The sequence below is a fragment of the Ranitomeya variabilis genome, chromosome 2 (assembly GCF_051348905.1).
Source record: "Ranitomeya variabilis isolate aRanVar5 chromosome 2, aRanVar5.hap1, whole genome shotgun sequence".
Lineage (NCBI taxonomy): Eukaryota > Metazoa > Chordata > Amphibia > Anura > Dendrobatidae > Ranitomeya > Ranitomeya variabilis.
Genome location: NC_135233.1, coordinates 890,526,175 through 890,541,218, shown reverse-complemented (window position 1 = coordinate 890,541,218; position 15,044 = coordinate 890,526,175). Strand labels below are relative to the sequence as shown.

General features: G+C 38.2%; 1 protein-coding gene across 4 annotated transcripts in view; it reads left to right on the top strand.

Annotated features, from left to right (window-relative positions):
- Positions 1-15,044, top strand: part of LOC143808128 (uncharacterized) — a 1,431,070-nt gene that overhangs the window by 989,666 nt on the left and 426,360 nt on the right. For all 4 annotated transcript variants that reach the window (XR_013221890.1, XR_013221891.1, XR_013221884.1 and 1 more), the window contains exon 6: positions 10,183-10,363. The gene's annotated coding sequence lies outside the window, so the exon portion shown is untranslated. The remainder of the gene's footprint in view (positions 1-10,182; positions 10,364-15,044) is intronic.

Here is a 15,044-nt window from a genome sequence, read left to right as displayed (position 1 = left end):
CTGAGGTAATAAAAATAACGTATATATTGGCATGGTACTGGCTTTCTTTGCACCGTAATGGTGATGAGGCAAAATATTTTTAGTTATTTTTTTGTTTATTACAGTTAAAATAGCAAATCCAGAAGCAGTGCCTCAGTGGTATGAACTATGTACATACCAGTAGTAGACAGTATTTTTGTGTCTCAGATAGTAGACAAAATTGATACACAGTATAGGACTGTGGAGAAGTTTGTGCTGCGTGAGGTAATCAAAAATCATAAGAAAGCATGTGCGGGTACACCGCGCAGTTATGGCTGTTACTGGGAATAGCAGTGATGTATATCTATCGCTTGTGCATGAGCAGTTCGTGGCCGTAAGGCTGTTACTGCGGCTGCACAACTAAAACATAGACGTCACCGCTATTCCTTGCGGCCACGAACTGCGCCTGCGCAAGTGACACTGCTGCGGTGCCTTATGGGATTTGGGGACACTGGACGGAAATCCCAACTGGCGATTATATATGTACAGTGCCTTGCAAAATTATTCGGCCCCCTGGAACTTTTCAACCTTTTCCCACATATCATGCATCAAACTTAAAGATACCAAATGTAAATTTTTGATGAAGAAGTGGAACACAATTGTGAAGTTGAAGGAAATTTATTGGTTATTTTAAATTTTTGCGGAAATTCAAAAACTGAAAAATGGGGCGTGCAATATTATTCGGCCCCTTTACTTTCAGTGCATCAAACTCACTCCAGAAGTTCATTGTGGATCTCTGAATCATCCAATGTTGTTCAAAATGCCTAATGACGATAAATATAATCCACCTGTGTGTAATCAAGTCTCTGTATAAATGCACCTGCTCTGTGATAGTCTTAGGGTTCTGTTTGAAGCACAGAGAGCATAATGAAGACCGAGGAACACAACAGGCAGGTCCGTGATACTGTTGTGGAGAAGTTTAAAGCCGGATTTGGATACAAAATAATTTCCAAAACTTTAAACATTCCAAGGAGCACTGTGCAAGTGATCATATTGAAATGAAAGGAGTATCATACCACTGCAAATCTACCAAGACCCAGCTGTCCCTCTAAACTTTCATCTCAAACATGGAGAACACTGATCAGAGATGCAGCCAAGAGGCCCATGATCACTCTGGATGAACTGCAGAGATCTACAGCTGAGGTGGGACAGTCTGTCCATAGGACAACAATCAGTCGTACACTGCACAAATCTGGCCTTTATGGAAGAGTGGCAAGAAGAAAGCCATTTCTCAAAGAAATCCATAAAAAGTGTCATTTAAAGTTTGCAACAAGCCACCTGGGAGACACACCAAACATGTGGATGAAGGTGCTCTGGTCAGATGAAACCAAAATCGAACTTTTTGGCAACAATGCCAAATGGTATGTATGGCGTAAAGGCATCACAGCTCATCACTCTGAACACACCATCCCCACTGTCAAATGTGATGGTGGCAGCATCATGTTTTAGGCCTCCTTTTCTTCAGCAGGGACAGGGAAGATGGTTAAAATTGATGGGAAGATGGATGGAGCCAAATACAGGACCATTCTTGAAGAAAACCTGTTGGAGTCTGCAAAAGACCTGAGACTGGGGCGGAGATTTTTCTTCAAACTAGACAATGATCCCAAACATAAAGCAAAATCTACAGTGGAATGGTTCACAAATAAACGTATCCAGGTGTTATAATGGCCAAGTCAAAGTCCAAACCTCAATCCAATCGAGAATCTGTGGAAAGAGCTGAAAACTGCTGTTCACAAACGATCTCCATCAAATCTCACTGAGCTCGAGCTGTTTGCCAAAGAAGAATGGGCAAGAATTTCAGTCTCTCGATGTACAAAACTGATAGAGACATACCCCAAGCGACTTGCAGCTGTAATCGCAGCAAAAGGTGGTGCAACAAAGCATTAAGTTAAAGGGGCCAAATAATATTGCATGCCCCACTTTTCAGTTTTTGATTTTCCACAAAAATGTAAAATAACCAATAAATTTCGTACAACTTCACAATTGTGTTCCACTTGTTGTTGATTCTTCATCAAAAATTTACATTTGGTATCTTTATGTTTGAAGCATGATATGTGGGAAAAGGTTGAAAAGTTCCAGGGAGCCGAATCCTTTCGCAAGGCACTGTAAGTCAATTATTTAACCCCTTCACCACGTAGCCAGTTTTCACCTTCCTGACCAGGCCAATTTTTACAATTCTGATCACTGTCATTTTATGAGGTCATAACTCTGGAACGCTTCAATGGATCCCATTGATTCATAGACTGTTTTTTGACATATTGTACTTCATGATAATGGTAAAAAAATATCTTTGAGTTGACTTGCATTTATTTATAAAAAAAATAGGAAATTTGTCAAAAATTTTGAAAATTTTGCAATTTTCAAACTTTTAATTTTTATGCCCTTAACTCAGAGCCATGTCACACAAAATAGTTAATAAATAACATTTTCCACATGTCTACTTTACATCAGCACAATTTTTGAAACAAATCTTTATTTTAGGAAGTTATAAGGGTTAAAATTTCACCAGCGATTTCTCATTTTTACAACAAACCTTGGAAAACCATTTTTTAAGGACTGCCTCCCATTTGAATCCCAAGTGACTTCAAGAGACCTATATGACAGAAACTACCCAAAAGTGACAACATTCTAAAAAATTCACCTCTCAAGATACTCAAAGCCACAATCAAGAAGTTTATTAACCCTCCAGGTGCTTTACATGAATTAATGGAATGTGGAAGGAAAAAATGAACATTTAACTTTCTTTCACAAAAATTTTACTTTAGACCTAATTTTTTAACTTTTGCAACAGGAGAAAATGGACCACACAATTTGTTGTGCAATTTCTCCTGAGTATGACGATACCCAATATGAGGGAGAAAACTACTGTTTGGGTTAATGGCAGGGCTTGGAAGGGAAGTAGCGCCATTTGACTTTTTGAATGCAAAATTTGCTGCAATTATTAGCAGACGCCATGTTACATTTGGAGAACCCCTGATGTGCCAAAAAAATGAAAACTACCCCCAAGGAACACCATTTTGGAAACTAGACCCTTAGGAAACTTATCTAGATGTGTAATGAGCACCTTGAAACCTAAGGTGCTTCACAGAATTTTATGACGTTGAGCCGTGAAAATAAAAAATACATTTTTTAGCTCCAAATTTTGCATTTTCATAAGGGTAACATAAGAAATTGCTCCATACAACTTGTTGTGCAATTTCGCCAGAGTATGCCGATACCCAATATGGGGAGGAAAACAACAGATTAGGTGCATGGCAGAGCTTGGAAGGGAAGGAGCACCATTTGACTTTTTGAATGCAAAATTTGCTGGAATAATCAGCAGATGACATGTCGTGTTTGGAGAGCCCCTGATGTGTCTAAACAGTGGAAACCCCCCACAAGTGACACCATTTTGGAATCTAGACCCCTTTGGGAATTTGTCTACATGTGTATTGAGCACCTTAAACCCCCAGGTTCACAGAATTTTATAACGTTAATCTATGAAAATAAAAATAAAATCACATTTTTCCTACAATAATCTTTTTTAGCTCCTAATTTTGTATTTTCACAAGGGTAACAGAAGAAAATAGACCACAAAACTTGTTGTGCAATCTCTCCTGAGTTTACTGATACCCTACATGTAGTCAAAAACTACTTTTGAGGTACAGTGCAAAGCTTGCACTTGTTTGAGGGTGCCATGTTACATTGGCAGAGCCCATAAGGTGCCAGAACAGCAGAAACCCCATAAGTGACCCCATTTTCCAAACTAAACCTCTCAATGAATTCACCTAGGGGTGTGTTGATTATTTTGACATAGCAGGTGTGTCACAGAATTTTATACCATTGGGAAGTGAAAAAAAATAATTTACATTTTTACCACCAAATTTGTGTGTTAGCCTCAAGCTTTACATTTTCATACTCGGAAATGGGTAAAAATGGCACCAAAATTTGTCCCACAATTTCTGCTGAATGTAAAAATCAAAAACGAGAGAAGTCTAGCTCAACGAACTTGTGAACAAACTTCTTTCTTTATTCACTAAAAGTGCTCATCAGAGGGTAAAACAACATCAGCATTGGCAGTTACATGATATGCGACATCGACACGTTTCAGGTGACTACGCACCCTTAATCATGAGCTGTACTTCTCTTGTTTTTGATTGTTCCACACTTTGACACAGCGTTCCTGTGCTCCAAACACCTAAGGCTGTCCATTACGGTGCTCTGGACTTTTTTCTACTTTGAATGTAGAAATATCACATATGTGGATGTACAGTACTGCTTAGTCATACGGAGAGACTCGGGAGGGAAGGAGCGCTATTTGCCTCCTGGAGCACAGATTTCACTAAAATGTTTTGCGAATTCCATATAAAAGAGCCAGTAAGCGCTAGAAAAGCAGAATCCCCCCTTCAAGTGACCCCACTTTGGAAATTATAACCCTTTGGGAATTTATCCACAGATGTAGTGACAATTTTGACTCCATCTGTGTTTTTCAGAAATGAGCACAAGTGGATGTTACTGAGTGAAAATTGCAAACTGTCATTGTAGTGACCAGTAAGCTGTAGTGACCAGTATGTTGTAGTGACCAGTACATTATGCCAAGCTCATGCTTCTGGAAACACGCACCTGTAAATTAGGAAGACTCTCATCACTACAAAAAATGCCAAACATGTGGGCGCTAAATTTGGCACACTGGTTCTCAGAAGGGAGCTGACATACGCACCCGATCGTGGCGCCGTATATTGTATGGCGCTTTATGGGAACGCCGCTCACGTAGTGCTGTACATATACGGCGCATGTCAGAAAAGTTTTAATTATTAGGGTTTCCATATTATTTAGTTATTTTAATGATTCTTTTTTGTACATTATTTGTAATAAAATAATTATATATTAATTCTTAACTGCTCTGAGGCCCATTTCTTTTTTGGTTACATTACATATTTTTTGTGGTAGAGCTAAAACTGTCTGGTCCCCTTTTGGTAATATTTAGTTATAAGTTAGTACAACTACCCTTTTTGCACTCTCTGTAAGGCTATGTCTAAATAACAATTCCACAAGTGTTTTTGAATAACTTATTTTTTTGTGAGCTCCTTTGACATTTCCCTATATATCATATCCAAAAGAAAATGCATTTTTTCACATATTAATATTAGGTCCAAATTTCTGCACCTACTTTTGACAGCACTATGGGGTACTATTTTATTTATTAGCAGTTACATAAATCTGTTTTCAGTAATCCCTTAATGTGATATTGACCAATTCCTGTAAATTTTCAATGTTTGGTCATGGGCTTTTAACAAAGTTTGTCATGAGGATTTCACTCCCCAAACTATTTCTATGAATATGTAGCTCTTTCTTAGACAAAGCAAAAAATACCTACACATGGCAAGTCCGTTTCTCCGTTACTGAAAAGCCAGCATTTGAATTGATATGCAAATGATGCTTTAAGATTATGGTACATCTGAAATCTTTGTCACTCAAGCTCTATTTCTTGCTCACAGCCATCTCCTCCTGCATGACTGACAGCTTCTATGCTGTGTGACTTCTGGAAAAAAAGTCATCAGTCAACCAGGGTATAGAGCTGGTCTGACAGAGACTATAGATCTACCATAGCCCTTCAGCTTCATATGCATATTAATTCAAATGCTTATTTCTCCGTAAGATATCAGATTTGACCATGTATGGCTGAACTTGTCTTTGAAAGAGGTAAATGAGCATATAAATCGTTTGAGGACTGAAATCCTGTTGACACATTCCTTTTAAACCCACACCATTGTACATTTTCTGTAGATGATTGAATTCACCAACTTTGTTTAAATTTTCCACAAAATTTGATTTGCAGTGAAACAATTCTCCACAAATTGCAAGTTCTGATAAGTATTAATTGCTGAGAACAGATGAGCAACAATCGGAGGATTCCTTGGACTATTGATCCCCTTTCAAACTCTTTAATGCAAACTCAGTCTTAGAAATGTCAAAATGACCTCAACATACATGGCTATGGATGAAAAGTGACCTCAACATATATATGGCTATGGGTAAAAGATGTTCTCAACATATATGGCAACGGCTAAATGGATGGTAACCGGTGATAGCCAAAATCATGTTTAAACACTGCTTTAACAGATTTTAGGCTTCTTAAATTATAATGATGTTCAATAAATTATCTCTTTTTGGGGGAAATGTTTGCCATGCTGGCATTTATAAACAGACAGTGAACACAAAAGAAGCATTTTTTTTTCAGAAGGAAGGAGGGGCGAAATTATCCCTATTTGGGGAGTAGGAATAAACTTGGTGTTGGCTATATGAAGAAGTTATGAAGAAGTTATAGTTTTTTCACAAGCTGGCCAAAAACTGTCCCTATTTTGGGATCTGCCACTCATTAGTTATTTTCAAGTTGAAGAAGCAGAAGTTTTTTTATCAATCCGGGTTTGCTGAGTTGAAATTGATTGGCTTTTCAACAAGCAAAACAAAAGCTATCCCTATAATTTTAGGAGTAATAAAAAAAAAGTAAAGCATATTTATTTTTTTCTATTTTTTAAACACTATTATTCCAACAAAAGCAGTAATCACGTGCTTTTGTGAAATTGTACTAGTAAAATAAGTATAAAAAAGTTAAATGTGTACTTTTCTTATTTGTTTCAGAAAAATGTGTTGTTTTTTTTTTTAAAAAAAGGACGTGACAAGTAATGCCTGTTTAGCGACTTGCCTGCTAGGCACACATTGCAAAAGCCAGCATCTGAAACAAGGCACAGTAGTTTTGTGATATGTATAGGTATAAAATTGGCCAAGTAAAAGTTAGTAACATACACAACTTGTGAGGTAGACAGTTTGCATTTTAATGTCTGCAATGTTTGGATTTATTTTTGTTTTTGTTAAAAAAAATAATATAAAAAATAAAAAAATAAATTACTCCCTCAAAAATAAATGCACAAGACATGCAAAAACTTGACATTTATAACTTGCCAACATGCACACTATCTGACTTCAGTTTTTTCTTTAGTAGAAAACATAGGACCAAGAAGTCTTACACTCTCTCCCCCTTTCAACTTTATCTCAGAATTAGGCTGGAGTCACACACAATGTATAAAAAAATCAATCGGTTTTAGGCTGGTTTCACATTTGCGTTTAAAAACGCAGCGTTTAAAAAAACCGCAGGTGGTGAAAAAATGCATGTAAACGCGTGCAAACGCTGCGTTTTTTAGACGCATGCGTTTTTGCATGCGGTAAAAAAAATGCAGCGTTTTGAGGCATTTACATGCGTTTTTTCATGCGTTTGCATTTTTGAAACGCATGCTGAGAAGTGTGTGACAGCTGCCAATCATCAAAATCAACTAGAAAACCCACTATAAATAGAAATAGCTAGGGTTAGGGTTAGGGTTAGGGATAGGGTTAGGGTTAGGATCCCTAGGGTTAGGGTTAGGGTTAGGATCCCTAGGGTTAGGGTTAGGGGTAGGGTTAGGGTTAGGGTTAGGATCCCTTTATCACCTTGATGGTGGGGGGTGGCTTATCAGGGTGTATTCCTGTTTTTTTCTATAAAAATGCATGCGTTTTTAATGCAAGCAAACGCATGTGCTTAAAAACGCATGCGTTTACATAGACAACAATACCTTGCATGCATGCATGCATTCTTTTGCGGCAAAAAAAGCCTCTATAAATTACTACATGTTGCATTTCTGCGACAGAACGCATGCAGCAAAAAAACACATGCGTCGTTAAACGTGGCCAAACGCGTACAAATAAAACGCATGCGTTTTTAATGTTAAACATAGGGAAAAAAACGCATGCGATTTTTTCTGTACAAACGCTGCAGATCAAAACGCAAGGCAAGGCAAACCAGCCTTACACGGACGAGAATCGCAGAAATGTTCCCTGAGCAGTGATCCGTATGTCATCCACGTGCAATGCGAGGATGCGATTTTCACATATAAGCATCTGTGTGACATCTGTGTGACATCCGTATGGCATCCGTATGGCGTGATTTTCTCGTCGGATTGCAAAATGGACATATAATAGATCCATGGCCTCAAATATTAGTGAAAACATATATACAGTCTATAAATATATATATATATATATATATATATATATATATATATATATATATATATATATATATATATATATATACATACAGAGCTAGATGGCAGAATAGCCGGTAATTCATTTATCGGCTTTTTCTAAATCATTACAGAACCCGACAGGATATGAGACATGGTTTACATATAGTAAACCATTGCATATCCATGAGATTTATATATGTCCCTCACTAATAATGTTAGTAGTGTGTGTGTGTAAAATTTTGGAGCTATAGGTGTTAAATTAAAGGATTAATTAACGGAAAAAACTGGCTTGGGCTCCCACGCAATTTTCTCCGCCAGAGAGGGAAAGCTAGTGACTGAGGGTAGATATTAATAGATTAGAGAGGGACCATGGTTACTGGACCCCCCTGGCTAAAAAATCTGCCCCCAGCCACCCCAGAAAAGGCGCAGACTAAGTGATGTCAGCGGTAGTCACAGAGGCTGCACAGACTCCCTGCCTGACCCGCGGTGAACTTGACAGAGTGGGAAAATGTTCAGAAACTTTCCCACACTAATGAGTTCATGTCAGGCAGCTTTTCATTCATTCCTCCATGGTTTACAACCCGGCCGGTAGCATTAGCACCGCTCCGGGTTGTAAACTATTTAATCCCTTGAGATGGATTGCAGCGTGAGACTTGACTGGACGGTGGGAAGGTATGGGATATTGCTGCTTTTTTATTTTGGATTTTTTTTACAGAAGAACAAGGGCTTTGCTTAGATTGAGAGTTTAGATGTTAAACCTGTGTGTTTCATTATTTCATTAAAAGACTTTATTCTTAATGTGTGTGTGTATTTTAACCCTTTCATACTATTGGATTAATAATGGATAGGTGTCTTATTGACACCCCTCCATTATTAACCAGGCTTAATGTCACCTTACAATAGCAAGGTGACATTAACCCCTTATTACCCCATATGTCACCCCCACAGGACAGTGGGAAGAGAGGGGCTATGTGCCGGAATAGGCGCATCTTACAGATGTGCCTTTTTTGGGGGCAGCTGGGGGCAGATTTTTTTTAACCAGGGGGGTCCAGTAACCATGGTCCCTCTCTAGGCTATTAATATAGTATCTGCCCTCAGTCACTGGCTTTCCCTCTCTGGCGGAGAAAATTGCGCGGCAGCCCACACCAGTTTTTTTCTGTAAATTCTTCGTTTAATTTAACACCTACAGCTCCAAAATTTTACACACACACTGCTAACATTATTAGTGAGGGACATATAAAAACATTATGGATATGCAATGGTTAACTGTATGTAAACCATGTCTCATATTCTGTCTGGTTCTGCAATGATTTGACAGAACCCGACAATTGAATTATTGGCTATTCTGCTATCTAACTCTCTATGAAATATAAATATATAAATATATATATATATATATATATATATATATATATATGTGTGTCAATGACATACATGTATAAAATTCTACCTATACTATGTGTAGACATTTATTTTATCTACTGTATTCTATTTTTACCTGACAGTATGATTTTACATTACACCGCACTAAACTACCGGTTTTTCTAAAGGACACCGGTGCGTATTTCTCGCAAGTCACACTGATGGTCCATGTGGTATGCGAGTTTTTCCTGCACCCATAGACTTTCATTGGCGAGTCTCGGTGTAATATGGTGCAAATCGCAGCATGCTGCGATTTCTATCGCACGTATGACACGGCTGAGAAAACAACGAATGATAGCTGCCCCAAAGATTAACATTGGTCCGAGAGCTGTGTGTTTTTTTATCACATAGCACTCGTCCGTATTCCTCTCTAGTGTGACTCCGGCCTTAGTCCCAGACTACTACTTTTATCTTCTTCACTCATGCAGTTGTGCAACACTAATCTATAAACCGTAATATGGCTGCTGTTTTCTGTGCCTCACCATCTATAGTGGATTTGAGGTAAGGTCATGACTGTTTTCTCTACATGTGTAAAATGTTGCTAAGTATTTTTGGGGAGATTTGTACAAATTAAATCACAAAATGCACCAGAACCTGTAAATTTCATGAAATTCGACTCAAACGCAATTCTCATATGTAATATGTTTGGAATAATGCTAGTGTAAAATACATAGTTTAATGAGTGTTTTGCAAATTTTTTCAGGTTTACCTTTGCTGGAACGTGAGAGAAGCTAAATTGGAAGGGCATTACCTTCAACAAATTCACTAACATTTACACCACAAAAGTGGCATAAATTATTACAGAAATGGACACCAGCCTCCGACACATGGCAGCTAATGCACCGAAACGCGCGTCGGGGACATGGCATCATATCCCAGCAAGGGTAATATAAATTTTTTCAACCTATAATTGTTTTTTCTTTGGCTCTCCCCTAACAGAGTCATGCAACTGCTGTGTATAATAAATTGTGTGCATATTTTGTGACTCTGCTACATTGTTTAGCAATGTTGTAATACCTGGGCTGAATAGCATAATCATACAACTATCTAGATATAAATTGTTGTATTCTTGATACTGATATATGGTGCCATACATTGGTTTAACTGTACCATATATTACATTTTAATTATTTAATAAAAATATTACTTTCTATTACACTTCTATCTCATTTTGGTTTATTTATGCACTGATGTTTATATGGTCTGCCCTATAATGAATGGAGAAAATAATATCCATTGATTAATTTGTCACTTTAGTCTTATAAATTTCTAATAAATTAATAATTTGCTCCCATAGCAATTTATCTGGCATTGATAACAGTGACAGAGAAAAGTATGAAATTATTTTATGAATGGCCTAATGTTTTAATAACTTGATAAAATGGAATGTATTATCTTTTTACAACTAAATGTTTAACTAAAAAATCTTTACTTAATGTGTAACCATCGTTTAAATTTTTATTTGATAAATCAATAGTACATATCAGAGAAATATGATTATTTCTCCTCCATGACTGATTTTCAAAATTCTCAATTTATGGGTAAAATCTATATTCAGTGAAGACAGATTATTACATTCCTGAGACAGAAGATGGTAGCTACTGATAAGATTCTATGTAAAGAAAATGGAGGAAGAGAAGGGAGGAGCTAGAGGCAGGGCTCTTCCCTCCTTGTCCTCTCCTCCTCCTCTCCTCCTGTATATACAGAATGTTATCAGTAGCAACTGTCACCTCCTATTTCAGGAATGCAATAACCTGTCTTCACTGAACACAGATTTTACCCAGGAATTGGGAATTTTGAAAAAGAATGATCAGTCCTGAAAGAGTAAGAAGCAGATTTCTCTGATAAGATTTATTACAAAGTTGCCTATTTTAATGTGTATTATTGATGTATGAAAGAAAAAATAACACAACAGTTGCGCTTTAAATGTTTTAATTAGTGTTGAGCGATACTGTCCGATACTTGAAAGTATCGGTATCGGATAGTATCGGCCGATACCCGAAAAGTATCGGATATCGCCGATACCGATACCCGATACCAATACAAGTCAATGGGACACCAAGTATCGGAAGGTATCCTGATGGTTCCCAGGGTCTGAAGGAGAGGAAACTCTCCTTCAGGCCCTGGGATCCATATTACTGTGTAAAATAAAGAATTAAAATAAAAAATATTGATATACTCACCTCTCCGGAGGCCCCTGGACATCACCGCTGGTAACCGGCAGCCTTCTTTGCTTAAAATGAGCGCGTTTAGGGCCTTCTGTGACGTCACGGCTTCTGATTGGTCGCGTGCCGCTCATGTGACTGCCACGCGACCAATCACAAGCCGCGACGTCATTCTCAGGTCCTAAATTCCTAGAATGAGGAGTTTAGGGCCTGAGAATGACGTCACGGCTTGTGATTGGTCGCGTGGCGGTCACATGAGCGGCACGCGACCAATCAGAAGCCGTGACATCATGGAAGGCCCTAAACGCGCTCATTTTAAGCAAAGAAGGCTGCCAGTTACCAGCGGTGATGTCCAGGGGCCTCCAGAGAGGTGAGTATATCAATATTTTTTATTTTAATTCTTTATTTTACACAGTAATATGGATCCGATACCGATTCCCGATACCACAAAAGTATCGGATCTCGGTATCGGAATTCTGATACCGCAAGTATCGGCCGATACCCGATACTTGCGGTATCGGAATGCTCAACACTAGTTTTAATGCTACATTGCCATGTTCCAGTGCAGTTCTATTGCTATGTGGCTATAAGTGGCACCAACCATACATACATTATATAAGGACCAGATGTAAATGATGTAAGGAAAAGAAAAACCTAAAATGTCTTATTTGTGTTGCTTTATAATCTACTTACAGAAGTAGATTTATCCTATAGGGACACTCTGTTGATCTGAGTCATCTATGACAGGGGTCCCCAACTCCAGTCCTCAAGGCCCACCAACAGGTCATGTTTTCAGGATTTCCTTAGTCTTGCCCAGGTGATAATTGCATCACCTGTGCAATACAAAGGAAATCCTGAAAACATGATCTGTTGGTGGGCCTTGAGGACTGGAGTTGGGGAACACTGATCTATGAGATGTGTAATAGTGAAAGATAAGCAGGTGAGGCAGCTGTCTAGGGCAAAGCTTGAATAAAGGGTATATATTTTTTGGCAGATGAAAGCCATTAGAATCAAAGATCTCAAGTGCATAATGAAAGAAGTAACCAGTCAAGAAAGTTTTCCAGTATATAACCACTATATGTACAGTACAGACCAAAAGTTTGGACACACCTCCTCATTTAAAGATTTTTCTGTGTTATCATGACTATGAAAATTGTACATTCACACTGAAGGCATCAAAACTATGAATTAACACGTGGAATTATACACTTAACGAAAAAGTGTGAAACAACTGAAATTATGTCATATTCTAGGTTCTTCAAAGTAGCCACCTTTTGCTTTGATGACTGCTTTGCACACTCTTGGCATTCTCTTGATGAGCTTCAAGAGGTAGTCACCGGAAATGGTCTTCCAACAATCTTGAAGGAGTTCCCAGAGATGCTTAGCACTTTTTGGCCCTTTTACCTTCACTCTGCGGTCCAGCTCACCCCAAACCATCTTGATTGGGTTCAGGTCTGGTGACTGTGGAGGCCAAGTCAACTGGCGTAGCACCTCATCACTCTCCTTTTTGATCAAATAGCCCTTACACAGACTGGAGGTGTGTTTGGGGTTATTGTCCAGTTGAAAAATAAATGATGGTCCAACTAAACACAAACCGGATGGCATAGCATGCCGCTGCAAGATGCTGTGGTAGCCATGCTGGTTCAGTATGCCTTCAATTTTGAATAAATCCCCAACAGTGTCACCAGCAAAGCACCCCCACACCATCACACCTCCTCCTCCATGATTCACGGTGGGCACCAGGCATGTAGAGTCCATCCGTTCACCTTTTCTGCATTGCACAAAGACACGGTGGTTGGAACCAAAGATCTCAAATTTCGACTCATCAGACCAAAGCACAGATTTCCACTGGTCTAATGTCCATTCCTTGTGTTCCTTAGCCCAAACAAGTTATTTTCTGCTTGTTGCCTGTCCTTAGCAGTGGTTTCCTAGCAGCTATTTTACCATGAAGGCCTGCTCCTCTTAATTTTTGTTGTAGAGATGTGTCTGCTGCTAGAACTCTGTGTGGCATTGACCTGGTCTCTAATCTGAGCTGCTGTTAACCTGCGATTTCTGAGGCTGGTGACTCGAATAAACTTATCCTCAGAAGCAGAGGTGACTCTTGGTCTTCCTTTCCTTGGGCGGTCCTCATGTGAGCCAGTTTGATGGTTTTTGCCACTGCACTTGGGGACACTTTCAAAGTTTTCCCAATTTTTCGGACTGACTGACCTTCATTTCTTAAAGTAATGATGGCCACTCGTATTTCTTTACTTAGCTGCTTTTTTCTTGCCATAATACAAATTCTAATAGTCTATTCAGTAGGACTATTAGCTGTGTATCCATCAGACTTCTGCTCAACACAACTGATGGTCCCAACCCCATTTATAAGGCAAGACATGCCACTTATAAAACCTGACAGGGCACACCTGTGAAGTGAAAACCATTTCCGGTGACTACCTCTTGAAGCTCATCAAGAGAATGCCAAGAGTGTGCAAAGCAGTCATCAAAGTAAAAGGTGGCTACTTTGAAGAACCTAGAATACAAGACATATTTTCAGTTGTTTCACACTTTTTTGCTAAGTATGTAATTCCACATGTGTTAATTCATAGTTTTGATGCCTTCAGTGTGAATTTACAATTTTCATAGTCATGAAAATACAGAAAGATCTTTAAGTGGGAAGATGTGTCCAAACTTTTGGTCTGTACTGTACGTCGGGGAACAGAATCATATCAAATACAATGAATACTCAATTTCAGTGTACAGATCTTTTCTTTATTCTGTTGCAAGAACCCTTGTATTTTGATCAATTTCTATATTACATGGAATTAGCCAAAGTAGAAATTAAAACCTCCATGGCTCCATAGACTTTGATTGCCAATCACTGATTATTAGCAAATACATGTCAAATTCCAGTGTAATTATTTAATGCTGACAGTTATAAAGCATGCTTCTCAATATTGTATGTTTAGATTGAGTGGTGGGAATAACTTTCAGAACTTGGGTACCATCCTAGGTATTCATTACTGACACAAATCAAGATGTGTAATTTCCATCTTCAAAAATATGAATTTGATTTAAAAAAATTGTCTCAATGAAAACAACATTCATTTTAATTAAATTAAACTTGGCACAAAATATTCCATCTCCAATGTAAATGTTGTTTTGCATGCAAAAGCTATCTTCCGGGACTAAGTTCCAAATTGTCAGCATTTGTGACAACTAAATAGTTAAGAGAGTTAATAAAGAAAAATAACTGCTAAGATGAGGTGAACCTCAAATTGAATTTCCTTACCATGCTTTCGAACTTTGGGTTAAAAGGAAATCTCAAAACATTTTTTGTGATAACGGAAAGTGTTACGGTTGTTAAATAGAGCAGACTGATTAGAAAGAAGGACCTTTGTGGTTCAAAACTATTCATAGA